At 37.5% G+C, this 26,194-nt stretch overlaps 1 protein-coding gene across 2 annotated transcripts in view; it reads left to right on the top strand.

Annotated features, from left to right (window-relative positions):
• The window catches only part of LINGO2 (leucine rich repeat and Ig domain containing 2), a 688,323-nt gene that overhangs the window by 352,573 nt on the left and 309,556 nt on the right, over window positions 1-26,194 (top strand). The window lies entirely within an intron of this gene.

Genomic DNA, 26,194 nt, shown 5'->3' with positions numbered 1-26,194 from the left:
GGTGGCAGTGGAAATTAAGGGAGAAAAAGGTAGGTGGGAAAGGAAGCCATTCCAGTCAGAGAGAACAACAGTGCAATGGTATAGAACCTTTGTGTGTATGCTGGGATGCCCGGGCTTGAACCTAAGCTCTGATTCAAGTATGTCTGTACCATGAGGAAATTAGCATGAGGCTTTTGAATGGGAAAAGAGCCAAAACTTCTGCATGGATGCCGGAAATAATGGCTTGGCTGGAGAGACAGAATGGCATTTGCCACTTCCTCAGGCCCATGCCCTCAAGTCTGAGCCCAATAAAGAGAAGGAGGTTCAGTAAGAAGCAAAACAGACTGCTTTCCAGAAGATCTTTGTGAGATGTAGAAGAATAAGGAACTTGCCGTATACCTCAGGGGAAAATTGTTACAGGGGAAAGAGAATTGTCACAGGAGGAAGTTTCCCCATTTTGGACAGAGCTAGAATGAATGACCTGAGTACAAATAAAACTATAAGAAATTCTGGGCTACTTTGGCAGTTGGGAACTGGGTTTCAGGTTTGGAGCCCTTTTTGTGACAGAAAGTGGCTAGAACAAAGCAATATGGGAAAATATTCATAAGCATGAGTGAGACACCAAAAAAGTATTTGGGGAATGATTTTGCAAGAGATAATGCATAGTATTAAATGTATATATAAATATAAGAGCCTGAGAAGATGGAGTAAAGGGCATTTATTTTATTTTATTTTATTTTATTTTTTAGATTTTTATTTATTTATTTGACAGAGAGAGAGAGAGCACAAGTAGGCAGAGCAGCAGGCAGAAGGAGAGGGAGAAGCAGGCTCTCCGCTGAGCAGGGAGCCCAATGTGGGGCTCGATCCCAGGACCCTGGGATCATAACCTGAGCCAAAGGCAGACACTTAACCGACTGAGCCACCCAGCGCCCCTTAATTTTATTTTATTAATATTCCCTAACTGGTATAAATCAGGCTACCTATGTCAACAAGGTAAGGGTTTTGTATTAGATGTTCTGTTTTGTCAAATAGCACCAGTATTAATCTCAGTGAAACATTTCTCATCATTTTTTGTAGTCCAGCAACAAATCTTTCTGACCTTTGTCTATCTATCTGTCTACTTCTCTTCCTTCCTCCCTACCTGCTTTGGCTTACCTACCTATCATTTAGTCATCCGATCAATAAGTGATATTGAAATGGTATTCTCAGCTTACTAAAAAGTTAACTGGCAAAACCCTACACCTTATTTGCATTCGGATGGATTGCATATGGTATTCTCTATGTACTTTGCATCACTTCCTTAATGAAGAAAATTAAAGTGATCTGGCATAATATGATTTTCCTAATGTTTTGCTTAGTGCCTTAAAGTTCTTAATGATTTGTTTTAATGCCATTCCCAACACCGAAATTAAGGTTAGCGTTTTAAAATGATTGCCATCACTATGCCTGTTTTTTTTGGGGGGGAGGGGGGTTAGGTTTGGTTTTTGGTTTTTGTGGTTTTATTTATTTATTTTTTTTGCTTTTTTTTTTTTCTTCTTTGCATTTCCAAAGATGCCTTTTTGTCCTTTTCTAATCTCTCTAGAAATGCCTCCCTGCCTTCCCCGGTTCTCAAAATAATAGCCAGCTCCTCAGTGATAAGAATCACATATTCCACAAGGATTCTGAAGGCCTGCGTTTGATTGTGAAAGGATCTCAGATATTTTCTCTGCCATTTATCTAGTTTGCCCTTGCTTCCCAACTATGATCTAGTTATGGAAATACATTGGCCTTTTCCATAATGATTGGCATAAAATCACTGAGAGCCTTTTCTTCTCTTGATACTTTATTACTTTCTTAACATCCATTCTCTTCCTATCCAGAGGCAAGTAACCGCTTTCTTCAAGCTTTCTTAATGCTTGGCTGAGAAGTATTGTCTTCTTCCTGTCACACATCCTATGAATGATAGTTTTTCTCAGCTATTTCCCCTGAATCCCCTGTATGATTTTCCACTTCCCTCAGCTTCCTCCCTTGTGATTCTTCTCGCTTCACATTTATGCTGGTCTCCTGGTGAGTGCTTTTGGATGCTTATGTTCACAGAGTCAGGACGTTTGAGAGGAATACAGGGACCCTGGTGCTAAGCATGCATGTGGTCCGATCACATAACTCTTCCTGTTTCCTAGTGACTTCAGCATTGTCATCATGGCTTTCATAAAACAGCCGCCAGCAGATTTTTACCACATGGAACTAAAATTAATCTATTATTCTATGGCATCACAAAGCCTATCTTTCTCCAATATCAGTGTGGACTTGCCACAAGGATGACAGAAGCAAGAGGACATTTTCCTATTTTTGAAACACAAACATTAAATTCTGGGAGGAAAGTTGCCAGTTTGATTGTAAAGGGAGCTATATGGCCTGCAGTTATTAAATAAACTCTGGGACAGAGATCCTCCCTCCCTACTCAGGGACTTCCCTTGACGGAGAAGTAGGGTTGGACTGTGCTTGGAAGGAAACAAAAACGAAAGAGAGATTTTCCACCTATCTCACAAAATGAGCTTGAGGGAGCATTCCAACTGAGCCTGGTACCTTCCCCTGGCCTGGCAGGACGGCACACTAGCATGTTCTAGAAAGCCTTTTTGCCTGCCTACTTCATACTCAGTCAGCAGCGGATGGGAATGAAGGCAGCAGGCTGAGGCTTGTGAAGAGTTGAATGAGGTCCTAGTACCTTTATCATTGATGGCATCTATGTGCCCAGGACTGAACCACATGGCCAACATGCCACAGTTACCACATACATTACATAATATGCTGATTCCATGCAAAATGATTCTCAGAGAATACTGAACCTTCCTCATGTCTGTGAACCCCAGAGACTGTAATTTAGGATTAGAAAATTACTGTTGAAATCTTTTATTCAAGGATTTATTTTTCAAATATTTATTATGTACTATGTGTTAGGACACTGTGCAAGATGCTGAGGTTAAAAAAACAAAAACAAAAACAAAAACCCACAATAACAAAGTTAAAAAAAAAAAAAACAGGAACAGTGAACAATTCAAATATAGTCCCTGATCTGTAGAGACCGATACAGTCCAATGCAGAAACCAGATAAACAACAAATAATTACTAATTGTTGTGAAAGTTATACAAAAAAAAAACAAACAAACAAAAAAGAGAAGCAAGGTGTAGTGACACAGAAGTACAAGTTTTTATAGGTAGGAATGTCAAAGAAAGTAAGATTCAAGTGGACATACAAAGGAAGTAAAGAATCGTGGAGAATAGAAAAAAAAGGTTAAAATCCCTGAGGAAAGAAAGTGGGTTGCACTCGAACTGAATGCTCTGTCTATAGCAATATAGAAATAGGTTGTGTGCATATATTGTCAATGAAAAATTATACTGGATAGAGTCAGACAGCAGAGATTAATTTATTCTGAACTATTGGAACAGGAGAGAGAGATTGATCTCGACTCACTGAAGCAAAAGATAGATGAGTGTTTAAGCCCTGGGCTGAGCTGGTGGGAAAGTGAGGCCATGAGACAGAAGGTTAGTCAATGTGATTAGGCCATCTGTGTTTGCCGGTGGTACTTGTTAAGTTCCTACCCTCCATGGACACACTGGGAAATAGGAGCCTGATCTTTCTTGATGATTACGTTTCAAAGGAATGGCTCCCAGGCCCTTGAGAAAGATTTCCCTGAGCTATAAAACTGTGAAGAGCCTGGAAAAATGTATATCTCAAAGGGGAAGAGAAGGAATTTACAATTGCAAAGTTGTCTAAAGCAAATGCTCTTTTAAAAAAAGGGAATGTCACAGGTTTACTGTCAGGAAAAACTTCCTGTCTAAAGTTGAGGTAAACTGAGGGGGATGGTAAGTCAGGTCTTAGTAAGAATGAGAAAAGGGAAAGAGAGATTGAGAAGCAGAGACACAGAGAGAAACTGAAACAGAGTCAGAAAGAGAGGAGAAAGATTGAGAGAGAGAACAGACTGGAGAATGAGAAGTGACACCAGGGGGGAAGAGACTTGTGAAAGCCAGCTCATGACTCCATAGTCACACTAACACCAATGCCCATGGCTGGTTCTCTCGCTGTGAAAATCCAGTACTGAAACCAGAGGCAGATACAGGTTTTGTGAGGCCTGAAGCTTATGAAATTGGGGGTATGGGTAGTTAATTAAGAAAAGGAATGAAAAAGTGCTATCAAAAACCTAGGAATGGGTCCTTGATGGCCCCCATGCCAGCAAGGAGTTCTGAATCCTAAGCTTCCTCAGCTTTATTGTTAATCCCTTATGACTCTACTTATTAACCTCGCTTTGTCCAGCATTGTGCTTTTAGACAAATATTTTCCCCAGTATATCACACTGAAGCTTTTGATTGTATGAGTTCTTGTGACTTTCTATGGAATCTGCAAAGAAAGGAAGATACTCAGAAAAGCAATTCTATCATTCAGTTTTCTGCTTTTATCACCTATTTGTATTTTAGCAGTAGGCCTTATAGGTGTATTTTTTAAATGTTTAATGCTATAGAATTATTTCTATCAGCATTTTTTTTTTACAAATTATGCCTCTGATTATTCCTTCTCATCCCCTGATTCTGAAATACAATGCTATTAGCCTTCTGTTTTTTAAAGCAAATAATGGTGACTAATTGCACCTGGTTACTGCCCTGTGTCCATTATTCTGCCATAGTTCCCTGAAAGCACATTCACTTTGATGCTGCTTTTGAGTATTTACAACTTATTTCGAGCCCACTTCAGGTCTTTGTGGCATGCTGCTTGTGTTCTTTTATCAGAGTGAATATAGTTATATGAAAAGACATGGAGTATTGGCTACAGATTATAAGTAATCATGAGTAACATTAGACCCACCAATTTTAAATTGTAATTTCTCTGAGGATGTTTCAGGAATTCCACAAATTTCTTTCCATAGATAGCAGGTAAAAACTGTATTTTAGAAGGCGTAATAATAAGCAGCCTATTCTCTCAGTAGTGTTATACATCAAATACTAGCTCGCTAGGGACCCACATTATCTGAGCATGTGTCTCTAGGTTAACGGCCTTCGTGCACCATTGGACTAAAGCTTTCCCTATAATATCTCCAACCAGGGAGTATGAGGTTCGAAGGAGATTAGTTTTTAAGCTCCCCAGAGGCATAAATCTGGATTTTCTCAACCCATACAACCAAAATAAATGTTTCAAATGTATGTTTGTTGGAACAACCTTGTTACTGTCATTGGTTGACTTCATAATAAGTAAATATTTTATCTTTGAACATAGGAAATGAACCACTTGTGGTTGTACCTATGATTTTATTCAGAGAGAAAAAAAGATTCTGCTGCTAGAAAATTGGAAAGCATTGTTCTGTTTAGTGACTCATCTCAAGTCACACAGCTAATGGTAGACAATCAATATATGTCAGCCTTTAAGATCCTGGCCTTGGATCCAGATAAACATATCTGACTTTGAATTATGCTGTACATAAATTTGTAACATGCAAATTTCTTCTCTTTATTAAATTCAGGATCCTCTTCTATAAAATAGAAATAGTAATGCCTACTACCTATGGTTATTGTGAGAATTACTTATCTAATAAATATATTCTGGGTGCCTGCTATGTCCAGGAATTGTCCAGTATATGAAGAGATTCCCTATTTTCATGGAATCTCAGGATTTAGTTAAGGGAAAGAGACTGTAAGTATATTTTTCAAAGCAGTGACTAAAAATAGTGTGATATGATAGAAAGTCACTGGTCAATTTTGAATTGCGTGATCAGGGAAGACTTCTCTGAGGAGAGGACATTTGAGTCAACATCCAAATGTCAAGAAGGATTCATCCATGAAAAGTAAGGGAGGATAAACTTTTCAGGCAAATGAAACAGGTAATAGAGAGGCCCAAGACTAGGATAAGCTCAATATGTCTAAAGAAGAGAAAAAATCCCAGTATGTCTCAGGATCAGTGTGTGAAGAGGGGACTATTAATAGACAAAATTAGAGAGGAGGTTTAGTAAATTAAGGTATGTAATTTGGATTACTCTCAGTAGAATGGAAAGCTGTTGCAATGATGTTATTTAGTCTTATTTACGGTCAGTCTCATTGGTGGATGTGTAAAGGCTTATGCATTGGATTTAAATAGTTATTTTTTTCTTCATCTAGCATTCCATTCCTCATCCTAATATCAACTTCAATTCCTAGATATTATCTATCTTGATATTATTAAGGAAAATATCTCTTCCTTGATCAGTGTTGTTGGGTGAACCCTGACTTTCCCCCAACCCGGGGCATGTCCTGAGGAAAACTGAGTGTGTATTTCCTTCTGCAATTTGAATACGAGGTAGATTGACAATGAAATTGACAGTGTTTGGTGTCGTTCATGCTGAGTGGGTACTCTCCGTAGTTTCTACTTCCTTGCACTAGGCATAGCTCTTCCCTGTTTCAAAATCTGCTTCTCTATCCTTCCCATGGCGTTTAATAAGCTCCTAATATATTTCCAACACGTTATCTTTAGCTAGTGACAGTTTCAGTTGCTTGCAACCAAAGCCCTAACTAATAGGGTACGTAAATTCCCTGGCATATAGTAGGCCCTCAGTAATGGTTATGATTTATGAAAGAAATGAACTTAAAATCAGGCTTGCTGACTTTCAGTCTTCATCAAACTGGGTTCAGTCTGTCTTTCAGGTAGTTTCTCCTCGGCTTTCAGAAGTCTGTTTTCTTTGCATATAACATACTAGAACTTTTGGGGTGAATTTTGTCTCTGTAGCTTACTGTGGCAACATGTTTGCTAAAGGTTTCACTTCTCAAGCAAATCTCAGTCTTCTCAATTCTTAAATGTCAGTAGGCAAATTTGTTTGGGTATTTTCTCAGGACAGATATAAACAAACACATGGAATAGCTCATGTTCAACTTTCATTAAGCATTTCTTTAATCAAAGTGAATGTTTTAATTTGAGTGGGAGAAGGGTGTGAATGAGTGCAAATGCATGAATTTTTTATCATTAAAATTGTTTTAAAGTAACAAAAATTAAAGCAACCTAAACTCTTTCATCCTAAGAAATATGATCAAATGAGCTCTATTTTATGCCATCAATTGGCAGCTGCGAGACAAAGTACATCTCATCATCGATGCTGTCAATCAGATCATACTATAATTCGGTACCATAAGAATCCATTACTTGAAGCTAGCTGAAAGTGCTCCCTGAGTTTCAGTGTCCTGCCATGATGAAACAGGGCTTTTTAACAAGGAGAAAGAAACAGAAGGGGAACAGATGCGCGAAGAAGGACTTGGCAGGTAAACAAACCCCATTCTCAGTCTGGTTTGAGAACCCTCTGTTGAATTGAATCTTTGAGAAGAGATCTTTTGAAGGGAATGAAGCTGCCATTCACAGAGACAGTGATCTGGCCCCCCTCATAAACTATGCAATATAGCATTGCCTCCTCCTTTTCCATCTCTGTGCCCTGTGCCAAAGTTACCTTCCCCAACCTTGCCAACCTTGCACACTGGCAAGCCAACACTGAAAGTTATCTGGTTACTTAATCAATTCCCAAATCTAATGCTGTATGATTTCATTCCTCCAGGGTCCAAGAGCAGTATACACATCTGGAAAAGTAAATGTAATTGCTAAGATTGTTTCCAATTATATGTGCTAACCCAGCTCTGCTCACAATATGTGTGGTTGCACAGGTGTCTCATTAATGCTTAAATATAGGGATTGACAGAAACAATTATAGTTTCCCTTAGACTTGTAGGAATCCTTCAGTTCACTGATGAAGTATTGGACTGAAGCTGGGAGACCTGAATTCTACTTCTGGCTCTCATACTAATGAGATATGTGACCTCAAGCAAATTACTCAATCTCACTGCCTTCTTCTTCTTTAAAATGATGGAAATAGGTTATGTGACCTTTGAGAATGATAGTAATTATATTTCCAGTCCAAAACCGAAACAATTGATATGTGAAGGGATTTTTCCTGGATATAAGGAATGTATTTGGCCCACTAAAATATTGACATATTTGGAGCTCCACAGAAGCAATGTCTGAAATCAGAAAGCCAATTGAATTCAGGAAGCATTCAAGAAAATATTTGAAATCAGTAAAGTCTCAGAAAGTTAGGGACATAGTCTCACCATATTAAGAAGGCTGCCCTCTGATTTTAGCATCTTGAGATCCAAGGGAACTCGATGAGCCACTAGTATTTTTTTTCTTTTCTTTTTAAAATCAGTTTTATTGCCATAGTTTACACACAGTAAAATTCATTCCTTCTGGAGTTCAGTTTATATGAATTTTGACAAAAGCATGTAGTAATTTAACTGCATCACAAGAAAAATATAAAGTGTTTCTCTTGAAAAAGTTGCCTCGAGCTTCTTTGTAGTCAGTCCCTTTCTCTCATCCTCAGTGGATGGAAATCACTGATCTGTTTCCATCTCTGTAGTTTTGCGATCATTAGGTGGAATCATGTAGTACACAGCATTCTCATTTAGCATAGTAAATTTGAGATTCATCTGTGTTGCAAATATCGGTAGTTTACTTCATTCTGTTACTGAGTATTGATTGCAGTGGGCAAAAAATGACCCCACTCTTATCCCTTGTGGATGTCTCTACCCTAATCCCTGGAACCTCTGAACAATTTGCCTTACTTGTCAGATCAATTCTACAGATAAGATTAAGATTACGAAGAGATGGAGAGATTTCCTGGGATCAAATGGACAGAGTCCAATATAATCATATGAATGCTTCAGAAGGGAGAACGTTTCTTGGCTTTAGTAAAGAGAGATGAGGTAGAAGAAGTGGGGGAATATTTCAAGCAGATGAGGGACTCATCCGACCATTTCTGGCTTTGAAACGGAAGGAGAAGAAGACCACACAAGTCAGTGAATATGGTTGGCCATCCTTATTACTTTTGAAATTTAAATGGACGCCATAATTTTCCCACTACATGTTGTGTTATGTTAAGTTTTAATTCACCTGGAACTCCTGACTCTTGCTTTAAAAGTTTCTTCCATTTCTGCTTGTTGGGCAGTTGTTACTTCCTAGTGATTCCTAATATAGGAATCACTAAGTAACAGTGATAACAGGTACAGTGTAACAGGTAAGTTGTCACTCACTGTAAGGAGTTTTAAATTGTTAACGGAGGAAACAAGCTTTTAAGTCAGTCCTTGATTCTAAGGCTACTACTCTTGCCACACACTGACCACGTGAATATGGCAAGGGGCTGGACTTCTCTAAGCCTCAGTTTTTAGTTCATAAAAGATGGAACATCATAAGGGTTGTTATGAAGATTAAATGAAATAACGTTTCTTAAACAATTGCTTGGAACAGTGCCTGGTCTAGAGAAAACATTCAAGAAGTGATGATTTTATTACTATTGCCACTTTTAATAACATGAACATTTCCAAAAGTATCACAAATTTTCAGAGGTTGAGATATCTTTTGTGGGTCACAGCTGCTAATTAAACACCACATGACCCATAATGCCAGGGAGAATCCCATCCGTGGGACAGTCAGTCTTTTGCCCTTTGAAGCTAGTTATCTGAACGAATCATTTTGACTATGGTTTTAGAAAAGCGTGAACTTTCAGCTCCAGCCAAACAAATGTCTTATTCTCCTGCCGATTGTTGCGAGCCCTATGTCTTTGGGCATGCCCTTTCACCTTTTCACATTTGGTCAAAGTGACCTCCACGTTACTCTGAGACTTCTACCAAGACGAACGCAGGCCACACTTTGTAAACATTAATTTTCTCCTTCACAAAAGAATTTGGAGATTAAACAACAGTAGGATACATGTTCATGAATAAATCAACAATGTAAATAGAAGTCTGTGTACAACTTGACGTTCATGCCCCGTACCGAACTTTTTCAAGTGCTCATTTGCAATGCAGAGTTCTGACTCAATTTATGGTGTCCAGAGAAATAAAGAAATTCAATCCCTTCCTTTATCTCTGTTAGGTGTTTATGAGGGTAGAAGTGCTTGGAATCTTTGTTGTTCTAGCCGTGAAGCAAATTAGTCCAGTCCTAGCCTGGTATTGATGAGTGAACCTTGAAAGGATATGGGAATCCTGGTGGGATGAAGAGACAGTTACCTGTTTCAACTCAGTTGCTGCTTGTACAGTTGCAGCATATGTGTATTACTTGCTGATGATCTTTTGATGTGACTCACTGCACAAATGTCTAAGAGAGTGACCATGCAAGCAACCTCTTTATCGCTTCCTGTTTTGGTATGCTTAGTTCCAACAAAGTCTTGAGCTGGATTTGACTGGATTGCGTTATCAAGCCTCCTCAAGTTAGGCCACAGTCCATGTGGCAGACAAAAATGTGACTTAAATTAGCAGCCTGGGAGCCTTTGAAATTTAGTAACTGCTAACACAGCTAGCTGTTCTTGTACTGCGTATGAATTAATACAATATTTCTTCTCTACCATCAACCCACTTTCATGTGAACAAGGGCAGAAGGAGAAGGAGGCAAATAAGATAAGTGCCTGTGGAAAATACCTCTTTCACCAAGATTCTGGTTTTCAGAGTAATGAAATGCAGTTCGAGCCATTAAAATTTCAACCTTACAATATTCAAATTTCAAATTATGTTCATTAGAACTCTCATGGCCTATCTCAACCTCCTTTCAGCTAGAACAGCTCCACTTTTCCCTACTTTACATCCTCTACTTATAACGACAGTCTGAAAAGTTTTCACTGATAAAGTTACGAAACATGTTTAACCTAAGCTAGAAACATTTTTCAGCCACTTTGATAAGGTTTGTATTTAAGTCGCCATAGGATGCAATTGTTTGACAGAGTAGAAAGGAATTCTCCTCATCAAATAAAACTTTGCTTCTAGGTCTCTGAACTTGAGACACATAAGGTGAGCTCCATAGAGAACGTGTCTTCTTTCGAGATCTTCCTCCCTCTTTCTGACAAATACATGTGTTGGAACTTGGATGGACAGATGGACAGATGTAGAGTATGCTAACTACAAGCCTCAACCACAGCTGAGCTGAATCTCCCCAGTTCAGAATTTCACTGGCATGTGTAACTTTTTGTTTTCGTTGGAATATGTAAATACAGTGGAAAAGGGTATACTCCTCTGTGCTTGATCTTTCTAAAAACAAGAGTATCTTCACATAAGGTTATCATGACGCATGGATGCTGTCACATAGGTGAAATGGTTAGCATAATGCCTGGTACATAGTATATGCTCAGTTTTTTTTGTTTTTTTTTTTAAGATTTTCTTTCTTTATTTATTTGAGAGAGAAAGAGAGAGACAGAGAGAAAGAGAGCACAACCAGAGGGGGGAGCCAGAGGGAGAGGGAGAACCAGGCTTCCCGCTGAACAGGGAGCCTGGATGCAGGGTTCGATCCCAGAATGCCAGGATCACAACCTGAGCCAAAGGCAGAGGGTTAACTGACTCACCCAGGTGCCCCAGTATACGCTTAATTGATGTGAAAGAGGTGTTTTTGGTTTTTTTTAAGATTTAATTTATTTATTTGACAGACAGAGATCACAAGTAGGCAGAGAGGCAGACAGAGAGGAAGGGGAGGAAGCAGGCTCCCTGTGGAGCAGAGACCACAATACGGGGCTCAATCCCAGGACTCTGGGACCATGACCTGAGCTGAAGCAGAGGTTTTAACCCACTGAGCCACCCAGGCGCTCCGATGTGAAAGAGTTTTGGCAATGAGTGGAAGCAAATAAGTAGGGAGACTTCTGTGTTCTCTAGATGGCTAGCAGGTAGGTGTCGCTAAGAGTCCCCACCCGAATTCTTACTGATCATTCAAGTGTCAAATTAAAATGTTTATCAAGTGTCAAATTAAAATGTTTATCTGTAAGGTCTTCTTTGGCTGGTCAGTATTTATTATATGCCCTCCTCTTTACTTTTAGGTACTTAGTTTTTGTGTATTTTTAACATCTTGATTTCTTCTGTTTGGGTCATTACTATACTAAGCACATAGGTAAGTGGTAAATGATAGAGCCTTTTTAAACTTTAAATTTCAGTCTGGCCCTGGGACCCGTGCCCTTAACCAGTAAACTCTGCTGCATCTTCATGAATCCTTACCTTTATCATACCCTGTACAAGGAATTATGTACTTTGAAGCTAATGTGCATAGTTTTTACTCTAATAAAGATACATAAAACAGAAGTTAGAGGAGGATAAAATAAAAAATAGAAATAAAGTTCTGGAATTTTCTTGCTGGTCTCCAGTGAGCATTCTTGTGCACCCTGGGGAGTAACACACTCCTCTTGGATAATGTTGGTGAAATGACCAAACCACTAAGTAATCCAACCACTACTTGCTAAGTCTCTCTCATAAAATTAACCATCTCATTTTCTTTTTATTAAATCTAGAAATATGAATACAGTCTTTTTAAGCAATAAAAATAGTTTACATTCTCTCAGGAAGCAAACAAACGAACAACTGGTCATCTAGAAAGCTTCCAGAAATAAAGGACACACAACACAGGGAAGAAGTAATAAGATGTAAATGTTTGTGCTCTGAAAAGTCACATTGCATCACACCAAGGGTATGTCTCTATTGATCTAGGATTATGTCGCCACTGGTTGTTACGGGATTATTAGAATATTGTAAAGTATTGTGTTCCCCTAATATTTTTCCATATTTAATCTTTGCCACTGTTTTCTTCTGAGGTTCATGAATTCAGATTTTTAATGTGACATAACATGACATAGCCAAAGAGCAATGGGTTGGAGAACCTGATTTTGTCATGGTCATTAAGCCAGCCCAACTCTCACAAACTGCCTTGGGAAAACCATCTTATCTTTTCGGATGTCAGCTTCTTTAACTGTAAAATAAGCTCAGTGCCTTGAACATAGAAAGCGCTTCGTTATTTCTTGAGAAGGGAACAGGAGAAAGTTAGAAGGGGCGGAATTAGAGTATGTGATTAGGTTTTTTGGCTGCTTTAAAATTCAGTGACTCTGATTTCTGAACTTTGAGTTTAAACTTGGAAAATGTGGGGTTTTAGCAGTCAACTTTTTGATCACCATAACCATGGATCCAGCTGTTTTCAAGGGTAGAATTCCATGCTACAATCGCATTACAGGAATTAACAAGATTAAAAGTCAGCTCTCACTGGTCACAAGGTTTGAAGTTCTCATGGTATCCGGCATCTGGGTCTGTCCATCCTTTTAAGGTCTTCTTCAAACAAGAGCCATTCATATGCACACGCAAATCAGGCTGACCGGTAATGTGGATAGGACTTCTAGTTCACATTCATTGGTACTCTTACTTTCTCCTGGTTCTCAATTTACATTAGGGAAAGCATTTATTACTTGATACTGATTTCATTTAAAAGCTTTAGCTTGAGAAGCAGCTTTCTTCAAAAGAAAATTTGAGATAAAAAAATGTTTGAAGGTGTTTCTGAGAGCTTGCAGTCTTTCTGCCCAACAATCTAAGAGGAAGATACCTTAAAGAGGATGACGACAATGATTGACAGATTTGTTTCTTCTCATCTTTACATGTGCAACTGCAGGAGTTTGAATCATGTCTTAAAAATAGATATTGGAATCATTTCCAAAATATAATGGACCCTTTAGATTGAAGCTTAGCAAAAGCTTCCTTCACAAAGGAAGGAATATACTATCAAATACCATCTTTTTGACTTTACGTTCATATACTGTCTTTTTGACTAAATTATTCTTGCACAAAGTATCAGAATCCTTATAGTGAGCTTCATGGGTCTTTCCAAAATGGTACCAAAGATTTTAAATCTGTAAACAGAAGCCCAGAGTCCCCCTTTTTAAATATATCCCTGACTATTTTGTGTGTGCAAATCATCCTCTTGAAATGATTCAATTTCCTAGTTTAGTAGTTATGCTTCCAGATATAATTATGTATTAGCCAAGGATCTGAATCCTCTCACTTGTAATTATGTGGTCTCGTTAGGAAACTGGCTGAGCAAAGGAAATCAGTGATTAAACTTTCATTCAGCATAGTTTCTTCATCAGTCCTTGGAACAGGTGTCAGGATTATTCTCTGTTGGTATTTTGCTTGGTACCTGGACTATTAATCAGTTTATATGAAAAGTTGGGATGATATATTATCTCTACCTTAAATCCTTTATATTTTGTGGGTTGTCATGGCATTTAATATAATAGATAACTCCCTTTGGGTCATTAAAAGCAAGAAGGTCAGGCTTTCCTTTCTTCCTGACACAGCAGAGCTCTGATTAAGTGTAAAGGCGCAAGGTGATTTCTTCCATCGTGAAATCTCCTATGGGATGAGGGTAATGTCAGCGATTATTTCAGATGGAAACAGCAACTGCAGTAAGATTTTGGTGGGCTTATTTCACATTAACCCCCACAAATAAAACTGTCGACGTTTTCTCAGACCAATGGTAGTTTTACTCTATCTTGTGTAAAGGCAGAAATACATTTTTGGTAGAGGGAGTGGGACTTATTTGAACACAAACTAATGATTTTGTAAATGCTATCAAGTCCCTTAATCAGAATAAAACATTATAATACTGCACAGTACTGTATATATTAACAAGTTTAACCCCGTGATCCTCCTATTCAGCTACTCTGTAAGTTTACCATTAATCTCAAAATCTCATTCCTAATCATCCACTTTAACTTTTTAAATTTGAAGTTGTTTCCCCCACCCTCCAAATTTCAATCATTTGGTTTCCACTAATCATTCTCCATTCCCTTGGGCCATCCTCTCTTCCCTCTCCCCTGACTTCCCTTCTCATCTTTGTTTATATGACGCACAATTTAAAAATCAAAAATTTAGCAGATCTGTTAAGAGCCTATGTCACAGTTTTCCTTCAAAGTCTGCAAGTGGAGATGGCTAGGCTGGCTAAAAATTATTCTTTCTTGGTAAAAATACGTAAGTAAAAAAAATGATTATGTAATCATTACTATCTGGATACAAGAAAAAAATATTTAGCTAAAGAGCATTAGACACCCAATTAACAACTATTGAATGGCTTCTTAATTTTAGAAAAGGACTTTCTGTTATTGAAGTTTATTAGGAATTTCTTCAGCATTTTATCAGGGTTGTAAATTTCTTCCTAGGAAAAAGATGAGAGTTTCTCTACTCAAGGAAATTGTGTTCCCAAACACATTTGGCACAACTTTTCTTTGTCACTTACTGCAGATAGAGGATTTATCTTCAAAGAGATCATCAGATATAACTTTATACTTATAGCCCATCTGTTTTTTTAAATCAGTTTTATTGAAGTATTATTTACATATAGACACTGTACATATTTAAAATGTGCATTTTTTTATGTTTTGATGCATGTATACACTCATGAAACCATCATCACAATCAAGATATGAACGTATCAATCATCCTCAAAAATTTTATTTTTAATTGATGTCTTCTTAATTTCTTTTTAATTTTTTAAATTTCTCCTTTTTACTTTCTCCTTCCTGCTCCCTCTCCTCATCACCAGGCAAACACTTAAGTGCTTACTGTAATTGACTTTAATTTTTATTTCCTAGAACTTTATATAAATGGATGTAGAGTTTGTACTCTTTTTTTAAGGGTGAAAGAATCTGGCATCTTTCATGTAGCATAATTATTTTGTGACTCATTAATGTGTATAACAATTCTTCTTGTGTAATAATTCTTTTCTTTTTAATAGAGAGTAGAATTCCATTATATGGATATAATACTATTTATTCATTCACTTACTGATGGACATCTAATTAGTTTCCAGCTGCTCTCTAATACAATAAAAAAGCATTCTTAACCGATGTATATAAATCTTTGTATGGGCATGTTTCATTTCTTGTGAAAATAGAACTAGAAGTTGAATGACTAGATCATATAGTTGGTCTATGTTAAAATTCCTTTTTTTAAAACATTTTATTTATTTATTTGACAAAGAGAGAGAGATCATAAGTAGTCAGAGAGGCAGGCAGAGAGAGAAGGGGAAGCAGGCTTCCCGCCAGAGCAGAGAACCCAATGCGGGGCTTGATCCCAGGACCCTGAGATCATGACCTAAGCTGAAGGCAGAGGCTTAATCCACTGAGCCACCCAGGCACCCCAGCATGTGTTAAAATTCTTAAGAAACTTCAAACTGCTTTCCACCAGTTGCCAGATGCTGGAGGGTAGGGGAAATAGGAAGAAGTTGGTTAAAGGTATAAACTTTCAGTTATAAGATGAGTAAAAGCTAAAGAAATAATGTGTAACGTGGCAATTATAGTTGATAACACTGTATTGTATAATTGGAATTTGCTAAGAAAGTAGAACTTAAATGTTCTCACTAACCCCTCCTCCCCAAAGAAATATGTGAAGTGGTGGCTGATGTTAACTAACTTCGTATAAGAAATCCTTTCACAATATATATGCATATCAAATCATCACATTGTATACTTCAAATATCTTATGGTTCTGCCAATGATACCTTCTCAGAGCTGTTAAAAAAAAAAAAGAAAGAAAAGAAAGGAAAAAGAAAAGAAAATAACAAAACTGTTGTACCTTTTATATTCTCATCAGTATTATGTGAGTTTGGGGTCCTCCATATACTTGCCAACACTTGATATGGATGGCCAGCCTTTTTAATTTAGGTAATCTAACAGGTGTATAGTGGTATCTCATGGTGGTTTTTATTTGCCCTTACCTAAGGACTTTACCTAAGGCTATTTTGATGATGTTGAGCATCATTTCATGTACTGGTTTGTCATCCATATAACTTCTTTGGTGAGTGTCAATTCAAATCTTTTTTTTTTTCTTAGTTGAGTTTTTTGTTTTCTTATGATTGAGTTTTGATTTCTTTATATATTCTCAATACAGGTTCTTTATATAACTTTTAAATATTTTAAATATTTCCTCCAGCTTCTGAGGTTTTTTTTTTTTCATTTTCTTAATAAAGCAGAAAGTTTTGAATTTGAATAATCTAATTTATTGATTTTTCTTTGATGGATTAGGTCTTTGGTATAGTATCTAAGAAATCTTTACCTAACCCAAAGACATAAAGATTTTCTCCTGTTTTCTTCAAGAAGCTTTCTAGTTTTTTCTAGCTTTAGGACTATGATCCTTGAATGAATTTTTCTATATTATATGGTATGAGGTAGGAGGTATTAAAATTATTTTTCTTCTCTCTTTGTGTGTGTGTGTGTGTCACACATATGCATGCGCACACGTGCACAAACACCTAGTTGTTCTAGAGCCCACTGTTGAAAAGACTATCCTTTCTTCACTGAATTGTCTTTGTACCTTTTTTGAAAACCAATTATCCATCTATATGTGGGTCTATTTCTATACTCTGTTTTGTCCTATTTATCTAGTTGTCTGTTTTCACACTGAACCACTCTTGATAACATGATAAATTTAGTTTTTTAATAAGTCTTGCAATAAGGTATCATTTGTCCTTCAACCTCATTCTTAATTTTAAAAGTTTTTTTGAGGGGGTGCAGAGGCTATTCTAGGCTCTTGCATTTTCATACAAATTTTAGAATTAGTTTGTAATTTTTTTTAAGGATTTTATTTATTCATTTGAGAGAGAGAGAGGTAGAGGTAGAAAGCATGAGCAAGGGAGGGGACAGAGGCAGAATCAGACTCCCTGCTGAGCATGGGGCTCCGATGTGGGGCTCGACCCCAGGACCCTGAGATCATGACCTTAGCCAAAAGTAGACAGACGCTTAACTGACTGAGCCACTCAGGTGCTCCTAGAATCAGTTTGTAATTTCTATTAAAAATATCCCACTGAAGGGGGCACCTGGGCAGCTCAGTGGGTTAAAGCCTCTGCCTTTGGCTTAGGTCATGATCCCAGGGTCCTGAGATCGAGCCCCCGCATCGGGCTCTCTGCTCAGCAGGGAATCTGCTTCCTCCTCTCTGCCTGCCTCTCTGCCTACTTGTGATTTCTGTCAAATAAATAAAAAAAAAATATATCCCACTAAAGTTGTGATAGTATTAAAGAATAGATTAATTTGGGGGAAATTGATATCCTAACAATAATGAGCTTTCCAACTCAAAAACACAGTATATCTCTATATTTATATAGAGCTTTAATTTCTGTCAGCAATATTTTATAGTTTTCAGTATACAGGTCTTGCACATATTTTGTGCTAGATTTATCTCCATGTATTTAATGTAATTTTGTGCTATGCTAAATGGTATTGAAGTTTTTTGTTAATTTCAAATGCCTAATGTTTTTTTTTCTAGAATATGGAATTACACTGTTGTTTGCATGCAATACATGTATTATGCAACTTTGTTAAACACACACATTAATCAGTCTTAGTACCTTTGTGTGGATTCCAGTGGATTTTCCCCACATAGGAAATCATATTATCTATATATAAAGACAGTTTACTTCTTCCTTTTCAATTTGGATGCTATTTATTTCTTGCCTTATTGAGCTGGATAGGATTTGCTTTATAATCTTGGATAGCAATTGTGGGAACAAACATCCTTATATTTTCCTGACCTTAGGGAGAAAGCATCTTTTACTATTAAGTATGATATTTTCTTTAGTCATTTATAGTGTCCTGTATCAGTTGATGAAATTACCATCTATTCCCTGTTTGCTCAAAGTTCCTTTTAGTCAGGAATAGTTGTTGGATTTTGTCAAACACTTATTTTGTGTCTATTAAAATGATTATATGATTTTTCTTTAGTTTGTTAGTATAGTTAGAATGGTTGCATTCATTGTTTTTCCCCTAGATTTATTGATATCTTACTGACATATAACATTGGAGAAGGAATGTTTAATACAGTTATGTATGTTTTCTGCTACGTCAAGAGTTACAAATTTTCGTGACAAAGGACATTCCAGATAATTACAAACTTTATCCTATGCTTTTAGAATGTGCAGTGTAGCTTTGGGAGATTTTACTCTTTAGCTTGAAATGGTTTTTTTTAAGTTATTAACTAAGCAGATGTACAGTGTGTGCTCAGGGCAGAAGTAGAGTCAATGCTTTGAAGTTTGGTTACATTGTTCTGACCTTGGTAAAAATTAAAGTATGGTTTCATGGGGAGCCCAGGAGAAGGGTCTCAAACATTAAAAGTTGAAAATATCCTCTATCGATTGTTTAACTATCCCATTATATCTGGAAGTTATTCTCTATGTTCTCCTTAAAAGCATTGATAAGTAGCACAGTTAAGGCATTTGCTGAAATACCTGATCTGCAACTTACTAGATAGACTTTCCATTTTATCGGTGATTTTACTACATGCATCATAATTTCAGCCACAATTTTTCTATTTAAATTTCCTTTTTCTTGCCTTCTTCTCTTTTTTGCTATTCTCTTTGATATACTCCATGTTACTTTGAATCAGTCTCCCAAGGGAGTCCCAGTAGACTATCAATCTAAAAAGCAAATTTATGTATCGGTCAGAATTTTTAGTTGAAAGTATTAGAAAATGACGTTGGCTCTCTTAAACAGAAAAAGAATTTAGGAGGAGATTCAAGGCTCACAAAATAGCATATGGAAAGAAACAAGAAAGCTCGAGAGGCTAGGTGCTGGAAAAATACATAAGGTCACACTGCAGGAAAACCTGTGCTTTAGTCGCCACTGGTATGAGTCTGACCTTAAAATACACACAAACACACACACACACACACACACACAGATTTTTTAAATCTTTGTGTCATTCTTTCAAACATCCAAGGTGAGGTCATATTGGTTGAGTTTAGCTCATTTCAAGCCCCTCTCGTTCCCCCAGGTATCAGGGAAAGGATTTCTCTTTTCTCTAAGATTATCCTTATGTTAATAATGCAACAGGCAATGATAATGCAATAATTCAAGGTCCATCCTGCTTTCCTAATAAAAGTCAGAGAGCTCAGAGGAAGAGGAGTGTGTCAGTTTCTGAACAGTTGAAAACAACAACAACAACAAAAAAAAAAAACAAAAATTATAGTGTCTCTTTCATATTTTATCTCTAGGTATCTGATGTTGGGGTAAAGTAGAATATTGTGCTTAGACCAGGCATTAGAAATAGAAAAGAAAGAGGTGCCTGGGTGGCTGAGTCAGTTAAGCTGGATCCAGCTCTTGATTTTGGCTCAGGTCATGATCTCAGGGTCACATCATGTCCTTGGGCTCTGCACTTGTCAGGGAGTCTGCTTGAGTCTCTCTTTCTTCCTCTCCCTCTGCCCCTCCCACACTTGTGCTCTCACACGTGCACTCATGTTCCCCACCTCTCAAAGAAGAAATGGTTGACCTGGAATTATTCCTGGAAGAATGCAAATTGATAGGCAAAAAACATACAGACCAGTTATTTGTATCAAAAAAAAAAAAATCATGGCCTATTCAAGCAAAAAATTCAGATTCCCTTTTAGCTTTTTGGCCTCCTGCCAACTACTCACCCTCTGTGACTTTAGTTCTCAGTTGCCAAGTGGGAACAATAATGTCTGGGTCCCAGGTTTGTTGTGAAGATGGAATGAGAAGATATCTATAGAGCACCCAGCACAACACACTCACTCACAGTGGTTACTTGTCAAATAATTGTTATTGTCCTGTCCTTCTCTGTAGAAAACCCTCTAACTCCTGAAAAACTCTACCATTGCCACCTCTCTAAAGGCAGCTGCAAATCTCAAGGATGCTGACTGGGTCCACGAGAGGATGTAATTGCTGTCAGATTCTCATGCTGTGTGTGGTCCTGTTATTTATGGTGGTCATGTGCAGAGACAAAGGTTTGTTCTTCATGAAATGGAAGTCATTGATGAGATCACCAAACCCCCTTCATTTCCTGTTCCCCATTCTAGGTACAGTGGCTTCTTACACCAAAGAGAACTTGATTCCTCCTTTCTTATAATTATTTTATAATTGTCTTTCATCATGGTTTCTCTTGATTCTTAGGGAGTTTCTTTAGTGTTGAAAACAATAAAGCTATATTAAATAAAGAGAATGATGAAGATTGTGTGTATATTGAACATTAAAATAATTTTGTAAATATTTGAAGGAAAAATATTGATCATAAAAAGAGATTTCTCAATGTATGCAGTTCATGGGAGAATAATTTTTCTAAAATAGGCTAATTTATTTGAAATTAAAAGAGAAATAAGTTATAAACTAATAGTTGTAGAAGTATAATGGCAATGTCAAAAATAGGTTTTGTTCTAGGAGAGTGTTTCTTAAACGGTAGTATGTGTGAGTGTAATCTAGGGAATTGTCACCTGCAGAATTCCCAATCTCACTCCAAAAATGAGGATTTATTAATTCTGGGGTGGAGCCCAAGAATCCACACTACTAAACATATTAATTGGTGATTTTGATGAGCTGGCCTTAGAGGGCTTTTCTCTTTCCCTCTAGAAAGACTGTGGGGAGAAGTTTTAACGTACCATGGATTTTGCCAAAATAGCAGTGGGTGGCGACCAATGGTTGTAAAGCAGGATCTCAAACTGGTGGTCAGGCATCAAAACCTGTTCACAGAGGTGTTCTTTCTGACAAAAATAGTTTGTAAAATGTTGTCTGTAATGCCCTTAGGCTAAGTTTGCTTCCTTCAGTTAACTGTCGACTGGCTCATTGGCTTCTGGTATTTAAGTTCACATGTAATGGTACACCTCCCCCTGAGACACTTGTTCATGAGCTCTGAGAATTTGAAGAATCGCTCTTTTAAACTGGAGAAAACTCTGAGTGAGGTATTGAGGAACTTCCAAGGGATGATTAAATATGCTTGGCAAATTTTAATTTGATGAGATCTGCCAAGCTAAGGTCACATTATGAATTCTTTTTCTCCTCAGGTATGACATATTCCAAAGTCAATACAGATTGGGTCCCTGCCCCTCTTCCATGATGGCTGGGTTTACTTCTTTGTCCCCTTCTTTGCCAGACTATGAACAGGACCAGGACAGGAACTGAGTCTTTGTACTTGCCTGGGGCTCAGAGCCCCGCATATTACACAGAATGCGATGGATGCTTAAATATTTGTTGAAACGCAAAGGCAGTAAGGAAGGAAAAGAAGAGAGAGTGAAAGGAAGGATGGGAAGAAAGAAGGAAGAGAGGAAGATAATGTGGAAAGGATGAAAAAGAGGAAAGAGGCAAAAAAGGAACAAAGAAGGGAAAACACAGGGGAGAAAGTTAAAAGTGCAGAGACAGGTGTCATCTGTAGAAATGTGACTCATTCGATCCCTTATTTTAGGAAAATACAAGCAAGAATATGGACTACTTGAATGTCAGAGTTTATAGATCAAAATCAAATGCAGAATGAGGTGTCTTTGAGCAAATATAGTAACAAGGAGGAGCATTGTCGTGTGTTAGCATCAGGCACTGTATTCTCAGATATTGATAGAATTGCCCTAAATTTTGTTTTTCCTTACTCAAGGGGCTTCCTGCCTGTAGGGTTTCTGAAGTAAAAATATTAAATGAGTATCTTGGAAGATTATTTTAAGTTTGTAATTACTCATAATGTAGCTAAACATACCAAATGAGCATCCACAAAACGCCAAGGCACTATTTATATTTCAATCTAATCATAGTCTTTGTCACAATCTATCATCACAGTCTTCTCCTTGTGTCTGTATTTTTTTCATTGGGAAAAAAATGGCTTGAAAGAGGGAGAGAAAGTTGTCATCTGTTGCTTTCAGAGAATTAAACTCATTTAAAATTGAGTACTCAGAAATCCTGTTATTTTGTTTGTTGACTTTTGGTATCTTCTTTCTTAAAATAAAACCTACTCAAAGCATGGTTATTTAAAATCCAAGTGAATTGGAAATCTATAAAGTTGTTTAGACACCATGCTGAGTAAGCTGGGTGAGAGCATGGTGTATTAGAAATACAGGTGCATCGTGGGTTTATGTCCTCATCCAGATCCTCCTGTGATCCTAACGACCCCTGGTATGTCACTTCATTTCCCCGAGACTCAGATTTTCATTGTGTATTGAGCAAATCTCTCAAACTCAATTTCTAAGAACGTGGAATCGACAGTATAGCACTATCAATTAACTGCAGTTCAGCTCCATTTCGCAAAGGCTCTATGTCCTTGGACAATAACTTAAACTCTCTGGTTCTTATTTGAATCATCTTGAAGTGGACTTTATTCTAAGACTTTGGATGGTTGTTGAGAAATGAGAAACTATACCTAAGATGGCAACAGGCATAGACATTTTTGTTGATAACCCCCGCCTGCTGGGAAATAATCTGTGACTTTTACATCTGACTAAATGAAGAAGAAGAATAAAAGGACCTAGAAGCAGTCATGTTGTCACTAAAAATGGTGGCGCCTTCTCTTTCCCAGTCTCACATTTCATAGGTGAGAAAGGCAGAAAGCCTCACAACTTTGATCATTGATAACCCATTTATTCCTATATTCTTAACGTTTATATTCTTGATGTTTGTGTGGGGGAAATGAGTAACCTAGATACAAAGCTTGCAAAATGCACCGAGCTACCCAGGGGGCTGTGCAGCATGACTCCATGGGGAAGATGAAGCACATCCCTGAGATGAAGTTTAAAGAGCAACATCTCAACAAGTACAAATCAATAACCTATAAAGTGAGTGCCTAAGTGCTGAGGGGATCCTTTGGAAAGCTCTCTTCAAAGCAATAAGATAAACTGAAAGGGTAGTGGTAGTGTGCATAAAGAAAGACAAAGAAGACCAAAAGTCAATTACAAAGCACTTAAGGCCAGACCAAGAAGCAAGAAAATAGTTTGTGAATATTCAAATTTCTTCTACTATTTTCAGATTTTATTTTGGTCCGTTTTGTTTTAAATTCATGGACAACAGTGTTTTATCAACAGGTTCTATATACCACGCCCCTGCTTGACCTTTCTGAACATTGTCAAAAATTCATTAATAAAATTTAAATCAACATTATTGAGGTATAATTTACATACAGTTCGATGCATTCATTCAAAATTCATTTTTTTGAAGATTTTATTTATTTATTTGACAGAGAGAAAGAGATCACATACAGGCAGAGCGAGAGGGAGACTCAGGCTCCCTGCTGAGCAGAGAGCCCGATGCAGGGCTCGATCCCAGGACCCTGGGATTATGACCTGAGCTGAGAGCAGAGGCTTAACCCACTGAACCACCCAGGTGCCCCAAAAATTCATTTTTAAAAGAATACAATTTCAAAAACAAGAGAGAGAGAGAGAATAGCATTTATATTTTAAAAGGCTTATCTTCAGACAAGTCATCCCAGTAATAAGCCGAGACTCAAAAAACATAAGATGAGAAAATAGAAGAAAATTAAACTGTTTGGAAACCATATTGATTTTCGTAAAACTCACTTAATTTCCAGGAGTCTCATTTAAAGGATTTTCTGTCTCTTTTGTTTTCATGTTCCTATTCAATCGCATATTTAAAGAGAGAGAGAGAAGGGAAAAATTTATTTTAAGCATTTTTTTTTCATGCTGAATGTCAGTCATAGAATAAAGTTTCAAACCGATGTCATAGAATCAGTAGTTCTCAGGAATGCCTCATGGACTTCTCTTTGAGAAAAACACATGCATTAATTTTTTGTATTTTATGGATCTTCTTTGAGAAAACATGTGGAATGGGTTATACAAAAATTTCGTGAAGCAACTTGTTGTACAACAGACCCTTACCCCCACCTGTTAAAACAAGAAGCTGTGAACTAGGATGTAGATTGCACAGGACTGTATGTGATGCCCTGTACACACACCCCGGGGGGGAGGGACACTGCCTCCATGGTGGATGCCAGAAACATCAGGTACTAATTGGTTCAATTTTTCTGAGCTATTTTGACATTTAGTTGGCTTGTGGGAAAAAACCTTAAGAGTGATGCAAAACCATCGCATCCAGTAAAAGCTTTGTATGAGTCAGCTGTATGAATCGGTCATTTTAGATTGTGGCTTTGCCTTTGGCTTATAATGCTGTACTCACTGACAAACTTTATAAAATCCCATGATCCAGTCATCTAGAAGGAGGATATAAAATAAAGCCAATTATTTTGATTTGGTCCAATGTGACTTCCTTTCTTTGTCACAAATATATGCCAACTAAATCAGAATAGAATAGATGGCAATCATTTTTAGGAGGAATGTGTGTCTTTTCATTTTGTATCTGGCACCAAATCCCTTACCCGGAACAACTGAGGTACTCGATTCAAGTCTGTGAAATGAGTAAGTAGGTTAATTGATAAGTCAGTGATCGATAGTCAGTGGAAAACCATCAATAATGAAGGAAATACACAAAACCTACCCCTTCAAAGAAGGGATCAATAGCATCGTTTTTGTATAATGAAATAAAGCCCCTTTTAGAAAGCAAGTAGTTACACTGATTTACTGATTTTACTCTTTTGTAGTAAGTCGCAGAACTAAAGTTGGAGAAGTCACACCGACAGGCAGGTGCTTCTAGAGCAAGTAGCTTTCAAAATGTTTCCATTTTGGGGGAATCAGTTTGGGAGCTTGGAGATTAGGTTTATAAACACTTCCCTATCGTTAGGTCCACCAGTGTATGACTTCTTTCAATATCCTGCATGACTGCCAAGAGACCAAAAAAAGATTACACTCATGAGAACAGATTTGTTTTGTAAGGAAATTGATTTGATCATTTTTAGAGCGTACATAAAACAGCAAAGAAATAGAATGATTTTTGGCATGAATAAAAACATTTTGCCTCTGTAAGTTGACCAAGGTTTTAGTTAGAGAATACCAGAGCTTGGATTAACATACTTGGAACATTCTGGCTTTGAGGGGTGTGTGTGTGTGTGTGTGTGTGTCTGGCTGTGTTTGCTAGCAGGGCAGAGCTGGGGGATCTAGGTGTGTGGGTATCTATGTGTGTCACTAATAGCGTCGACATTCCTGTTCTGAATTGCAGAATGATCACTTAACGATCGTTCACAGACATGCATGCCTCTCCTTTTAAGGATTGATTTTGAAGAATTGCATTTTAGTCAGAGGTACACACTTGATGTCAACCTCTTGCCTTCTTACCATTTTTGCTGACATGGCACAAAAGTGTCTCTCACTACTGTGCCTCTTAACGACATCTCTGTTTGACATCTGGGAATAGGTAAAGCTCCAACCACAGGTGCATGAAGCTGTATCATTTTATGGCTTGTTAAAATCAGATTTTGCACGTGTGTCCATGAATCAGCAGCACACAGTCATCCACGCAAGTCCCCCTACAGACTTAAAATGACCTCTCAGCCCTTTCTGTGGCACTCTTTAGAAACTAGTAATAATTCTGGTTTTCTACGTGCATAACTAAATTTGGTTGCTGTAGCTAAACAATCTGAGAGTTACTTCTGGGAAGCCCAATAAGCTAATCTGTTCACTAGTCTCCTTCTAAATTTCTGTTGAACGGAATTTTTTGTGTGGAAGGAATGAGGCCAAATTGGAGTTGTTGATTGTGCATGGGTTTTTTTTTTTTCTCCTTGAATGGAAGTCAAA

This window comes from Lontra canadensis, unplaced genomic scaffold (assembly GCF_010015895.1).
Source record: "Lontra canadensis isolate GAN:19392208 unplaced genomic scaffold, GSC_riverotter_1.0 scaffold19, whole genome shotgun sequence".
Taxonomy (NCBI): domain Eukaryota; kingdom Metazoa; phylum Chordata; class Mammalia; order Carnivora; family Mustelidae; genus Lontra; species Lontra canadensis.
This window is presented reverse-complemented; position numbering and strand designations above follow the sequence as displayed.